A 7,035-nucleotide genomic window follows, 5' to 3' on the forward strand; every position below is an offset into this window, starting at 1 on the left:
GTCCTTGGCACTCATGGGACAGTACAGGATAACCACAGGCACATCATGTGCAAATAAAAGCATTCCAAAATAACATTCCCTAAGTGCATGTCACTCATCTGTTCGGGCACATCACTCAGACAGGTGTGAGTGCAACATGTGTTAATGACAATTTTATGATGTGTTCATGGATGGTGGGTGTGTCGTGTCACCTCTGTGCAGAGGGGCTGTTTGGGATGTCACGTATTCGTACTGCCAGTTCTGTGTGTCGCAGTTAGTGGTGTATCCCTCTATTCGGCGTTTCACGTGTGTCCAAGTTCATTCCATCTTGGCTGCCATTTGTAACCTACAGGTGACAACAGGGCTCCTTTGGGGGTCAGTTATGTGCCGACATGATGCTGGGATGCCCCCTGTGACTCAAGTCCCACAACATTTGCAACATGTACGTAAGCGGGACTCACTGCCCCTACATTCGTTCACACTGCCATTGTTGATTGATCATGGCAATGACACGTCTGTGTGCCGGGGGGGGGATGCTTGTCCCGCAGCAATGTGAAGGGGAAATGAGGTTTCACTGTGTGTTCCATGCATGTGTCTGCATTGGTGCAATTTACATGCAAAATGCATGTCCATGTACATTGTGACTGTGTGGAGATGTCTATGCGATGCGGGACAATGGTCAGTTGTCCTAAGTCACGGATATGGGTTTGTGCTCGTACATTGTCATCTCACCGTTTTTGTACTCTGCTTTTATGGTGCCTTTTGCTGCATGACGCGTGGGACTTGTAGGCATATTGCTTATTTTCGCAGATTTTTATATCACGATTGGCCTCGTCGCAGCTTTTTTTCCCTCCGTGTTTTGCATTTTTACGGCGTCGCGTTGGTTTTAACGCAGTCATTTGACGCATTGTGGTGGGTCTATCGCATGGTGCCACCATGTTGTGAATACCACGTTGACACAGTGTTATTTTCCCGCGATAGACCGTGATGTGGAGAGTTGCATTAAGCTACTTTTGCGGTAGTTTTCACGCGTTTTTGAGAATATCCCCCGAAGTTGTTTATATGAATGTATTGTAACCATGTCATCTAAGATCACATATAAAGCTATTCGGTGTGTTGTAGCTGCACGCTGGTCAGCTGTCAGACGCGGCACACAGTGTGTCCTTCCTGAAGTAATGCGATAAATCAATCCCCATTGTTGTTTTCTGAAACATGAGCATGCCTACCTTCAGCATGTTCCCAGGAGCGGGCCGTGGGCCTTGAGCGGGCACGCAATGCCGAGATCTGCTCAGTTCGTTAATGATGCCAGAGGTGTTTGCATTTTAGCTCCTGCACTGTTCCTTTTAAGGACAACATTTGTCAGAGCAGATTATGAAATCCGCAAGCTGCAACTAGCCTCATTTCAAGCACAGAGAGTGAGACATGAAACAGATGTCTGCAGGTTCTGTTCCCATTTGGGCAGACGCGTAAATAACCTCATATTTTTGGAGCAGAAATAGGAAAATAGAAGGTTCATACTAACATTACGACTGGTTTACCCCCCACAGAAAGAGTACTTTTCCAAAACCTCTTTCTTCCTTTAGCAGCCAATTAATAGAATATTATAAGCATTCCATGGTAGTTGTTATTATTAGTGCTTATTTATAAAATACTTCCTGTAAAAAAGCGCCGCCTCAAAATAATAAAAGAGTTATTACAGGCTGCACTCTCTGGAATCAGTTTCTAAAGGGCTATGCGCTGACTATCCAATGTACGGTGGCTCCCATATGTGAAGCGTTCAGAAGGCTCCGAGTAGAACAATTAAATCATGTTCTGAAGCAGTGTTGTCAATTTATTTAAAAAAGTTCCATTGGTGGGACCTTTGAGAAGCTAACATCAGAAGAGGAAATGTCACATGACTTTCAACTCTAATGACATCACAGGAAGTGACATCACATTACAGTGCGAACAAGAATAATACAATTATAAAATATGTCCTTAAAGAAGATACAATGCTATTTATGTTGCAAACCATAGATCAGGCGTTTGCCATCATATCAGCGGGGTGTAGTCAAGATGCATCTTGTCATGTGTAGTTTCATATGCTCTGTACATCTACACATGCCCCAATGCGGCCTTAAATGCCCACAATATGTCACAGAGGTCAAGGTACAGCTTTATAAGTACAGTTCTGTATGACCAGAAACAGCATCATGTCTAGGCATACCATCATAGGCTCAGGTGCAGCTTCATATTCTATGCTAATTTTCCCGATTTGCATGGGTTTTGTTTTAAATTTACTTCTCCATATTTGCAAGAAACAAATGCTGTTTCATCATTTTTGTATAGCCCAGCTAAGGAATGAAAAGTGGACAAAGGGTATCAAATGTGACCCACGGTAATTCTCTTTGTGGACACTCCAAATCAATGTCCAGTAAGAGCTAGTAGTTCTTCGTTTATTAAGCAATGCCTCCCTTTTCTAAGACTTCTTCTTCCCTTGATGCTGACAAGATGTCACTTTTCTAAAAAACATCAACATTGATAACCCCTAACTCAGTCTCTTTTTTTCCTTCCAAGACTGGACGCCAGATTTACTAATGTTTCACACAAGACAGTGTAGCAACATCATTTACTGTCCTGCATTGCACCAGGGGTCAAAAAGAGTTCAGAGCCATATGAACTACGATTGGTCTGCGGCTGCTGTCACCCCCTGCGACAAAGGTTGTCTTGCTTCATGCTCAGCCTAGCACCGTGATGCAGATGTCAGCGTGAATTGTCTAGCATAGGTTTTATACAAGAAAGTTTCCTGTTCAATACAAATTCCTATGCCCAGACAAACTCAGAAGGGTTCAATGCATTCAATGTGTGCCGTGGAATGCAGCACAGATGCAATGAGTGTATTTTTTGAAGTGAAAAATTCATTTTCCTTATTAGGCGCCTAAATCAAATAGGTGTTTTTTTCTGATGCAAAGTCTATCTTACAAGGTAATGCTTTGCATTAGAACCTATGAGTGTTTTCTCTGATCTACCCAAGTACGCACATGTAACAGCCCCATGACACAAAGCTAGGCCACATAGCTTCATAAATAGCTTTTTGTAAGCAGAAAAAGAAACCTTTAAAAAGTAAATACCAATGTGTGGCTGTAGGTTGCATTATTTCACTTTGGGGCACATGCATCAAACCTTTTTGCGATCGCAAAGGGTGCGAATCGCAAAAATAGGCCGTTTGCGATCGCAAAAGTCAGTGTTGAAATGCATCAACAGTATATTTGCGAAAATCCATTTTTTCGCAAATATAAGGAATCGCAAAACATTCTGCGAATCAAATAGCGAATCGGTATTAGCGTGTCCCAATTACCGAATCGCAAACAACGAATCGCAAAATGTATGCATGACAAATCGCAAATAGCGATTTCCATGAAAATCGCAAATTAGCGATCGCTAAATAAGAAGGATCACAACCAGGTGGTAATCATGAGTGCAAATCACAGACAGGTGAAAACCAACTGAAACCCATTTAAACACACCCAGAATGAGCCAGCACTGTTCACAATGGCAGGGATTTACCTGATGGCGAGGAGGATGAGGCTGCAGGCTGCCGCACAGAGACGGAGGCGAATGAATGAGCGCATCTTCAGAGTCCGCATAACTTTGCTAGGCCAGCAAGAGGATGAGATATACGACAAGTATAGGCTCAATGCAGCAATGATCCATGACCTAATCAATGAATTGGACCCCATAATGCAACGACAGACACGTAGGACCAATGCCATCCCAACGCATGTGCAGGTCCTATGTTGCCTACACCTTCTGGCGTCAGGCAGTTTTCAGGGGGTCATTGCTGTTGCGGGAGGTGTGTCACAAAGCGCACTTTCAAGAATATTGAAAGCATTCCTTGATGCCATGATGGCCGTGATCGGGTCTCATATCAAGTTCCCTACCACCGCGCTTGACCTTGCAAAAACCAAACAGGAGTTCTACCAGATAGCTCGTTTCCCACATGTTTTGGGTTGTATTGATTGCACCCACGTTGCAATATGTCCCCCTGCAACACAGGAATATATATATAGAAATAGGAAATCTTACCATTCCCTCAATATTCAGGTTGTTTGCAATGCCAAAAACATTATCACTGACATTGTTGCGCAATTTCCAGGGAGTGCACATGACTCTTATATCTTCAGGCAAAGTGGCATACACACCCGTCTTGTCAGGGGAGAATTTGGAGAGGGACATCTGCTTGGTAAATATGTGTTATAGTTTATCACTGTCATTGTACGTATGTCAATGTGAAGCTGCCACTGACTCTTTGCTCCATTACATGTAGGTGACAGCGCATACGCCTTGCGTAATTACCTAATGACGCCTTACCTCAATCCCACAACTGCCAATCAACAGAGGTACAATGCAGCACATATTTCGACAAGGAACATCATAGAGCGCACATTTGGGCTGTTGAAGAGCCGATTCAGATGTCTACATAAGACCGGTGGAGCACTGAAGTACAACCCTGAACAATGCTGCAAGATAGTAGCGGCATGTGCCATGCTGCACAACATAGCGACAAGGGGAGGAATGGACATCGAGGTGTCTGACAGCGATTCGGAGGATGGGAACCAGCAAGTGCCACAACACCATGCAGCACAAGGGGCAGGCGCAGCAGAAGGGCGTAGGAGAAGATTTGACATCACACAAAATTATTTCTGAGGTGAGTAATGATGACACAGAAACTGACTATTGCTATCAGAGTATTCTTTAATTAAATAAAATTGCCATGAGTGTTCAAGCACACTTGTAATCTGACCAGTGCAATGGACATAAGTGGTTTGCAAATGTCAATTCACTTGTCACTCTGTGAAAAGTCAAATCCAAATAAATGGTTACGTCACCATAGTGGAATGCACTTGTACATGCCAGTCTAGCGCTTTTTCCCACGAACACCCAGACGCCTGTCAGACCCAGCATTGTCATCCGTTATGTTGGAAGCGGCGGGGGTACTGCTGCGTGTGTTGCGTCTTCCTGCAGTGCGGACTGGAACTGCCACACTACTTAGGCTTGAGCCACCCTCACTACCCTCTTCGGGCGTGGAATTGTTGGCCGCAATTGTGGAAGCATTTAGCAAATCAACTGCATTGGTGACCTGGTCCAGTGCTTTAGCCACATCGCCGCTCCAATGGCACATTTCAGTTTGCATGGTCACAGACCTACGTGCCAGCAGTGCAGTTGTCGTGGCCAATCTATTGTTTGATTTAGCAAACATTTTCAATTGCAGCATTAGTTGACGATGCTGTCTCTTCTGGGATACATTTCCCTCATGCATCACCTTGCTCAGTTGCTGCACACTTTCTGACAGTACTGCTATGTTGCTAGCCATCTTGCCAACTTGCAATTGTACTAATCGTGTGTTTTTTGTCTGCAGGCGCTGCATACGGAGCATCTGTCCCTCAAGACCACCCCAGACATCACTTGGTTGCTCCTCCTGCTGTGTCCTGAGTGCTCTTCCTCTCCTACGCCGGGCTCTGTGATTAGTTCTGGGGACCTGTGGTTGTGTTTGTGTGATGGAAGTTGTCTGGCCATGGCTGCCACCTGGTGTTGCATCAGCCTCATCATCTTCACACTCCATGGTGACTAGGGATGGAACAGTAGCCCTGCGTGACTTTGTTGGACGCGAGGGATTTATTTGCACCACAGGTGTGTCCATCTGTTCACCTGCGCTGGTGTCCTGCATGTCTGGGGAATCGCTATCCACATCTTCTACACGTTGTGCATCTGTGAGGTGAAACAGTGCAACACTGTATTATTTCATGTCTGTGATATTAATTGCACAGTAATAAATTTCTGCCTTTGTAAATGATTTTATACTCTATTAAGCTTTTTTGGGTTGTTACTCTGAGATTTGACATTTTAACTGCTTGACCTGACTACATCTCCCATAATGCCCCTCACCTACTGAATGCATTGTGTACTGGATGTTCAGGGTCTGCACTTGGGCTGTGCTGTGGTCGAGTTCTACCTTTACATTTTGTAACACTAAGAAAACATACATTCATCTTACCTTCAGATGTGTTTGCTGCTCCGGACGTGTCCAGCTGGGTCACACCAACAACAGCTTCTGGCTGGATGGTGGATTCAATCAAGTCCTCCATGGGAGTGTTCCCAGTGTCTGTTGGTGTTCCCCCTCCTGTCTTCTTTGCCTCCTTCAGGCGGTCAGCTATGCGCACCTTAGCCCGACTGCGCAAGTCGTACCATCGTTTTTTGAGTTCTTCAATGGTGCGGTGTGTCACCCCAATGGCATTGACCCTGTTTTGGATCCGGAGCCAGATTTTCCTTTTCTCCTGCTCTGCCACTTTCAATGATGCCTTTCCAAACAGCTTGTCATGGCTGTGGACTACTCCCTCAATGAGGGTGTCAATTTCTTTTTCTGCAAATTTAATTTTGCGTTTCCTGCCTGTTTGGCTCTCCTCTGCTGTTTGTGAGGCTTCCATTTGATATCACAAGTTTTTCTTCTGTCTCTGTCACACTCCTGTTCTGCTCCCAGAGCCAGCTCCCTCCTCTCCCTGACACTGTGCACTGGAAATGAGGCTGGTGCTGCTCACTTCCTGGTTGTGATGTCATCAGGATGCATCAAAAAGCGACTTCGGTATTAGCGATTTCGCTAATTGCGAAATCGCTAATAGCGAGTTCGCAAATGCCGAAATCGCAATTTATTTAGCGATTTTTAGCGATTCGCAATATTCTCGCAATGTTTTTGTTGCATCGTGTTTTGCGAGTCTTTATTTGCGATTCCTTAAAATTCGCAAATAAGGACTCGCAAACTCTCTTTTTGATGCATGTGCCTGTTTGTGCCTCGCTGAGTCGGTGCAAAGCCTTTTTAAATCTGGATTTACATATCTAAAAATGTTATGCTAACTAATTTCAACCCCTTTAGAGGACAGCAACTGTCTCCCATCAATAGACAACCAATTGAAAAACATCTTTGACAATGACTATCCCTGCCTACTCACACTGCCTGTACTCTGGGATACCATTAGCATAGTGAACATCCCTCACATTCAACATAACAGTTGAGGGATTCAT

General features: G+C 44.6%; 1 long non-coding RNA gene across 1 annotated transcript; it reads left to right on the plus strand.

Annotated features, from left to right (window-relative positions):
- Positions 1 to 3,353: 3,353 nt before the first annotated feature.
- Positions 3,354 to 5,812, plus strand: LOC146817366 (uncharacterized). The gene is made up of 2 exons (XR_014962991.1): positions 3,354 to 4,666; positions 5,378 to 5,812. It is a non-coding gene; the product is annotated as an uncharacterized LOC146817366 (long non-coding RNA).
- The last annotated feature ends 1,223 nt before the right edge of the window (positions 5,813 to 7,035 follow it).

Source organism: Triturus cristatus, chromosome 6, assembly GCF_964204655.1.
Source record: "Triturus cristatus chromosome 6, aTriCri1.1, whole genome shotgun sequence".
Classification (NCBI taxonomy): domain Eukaryota; kingdom Metazoa; phylum Chordata; class Amphibia; order Caudata; family Salamandridae; genus Triturus; species Triturus cristatus.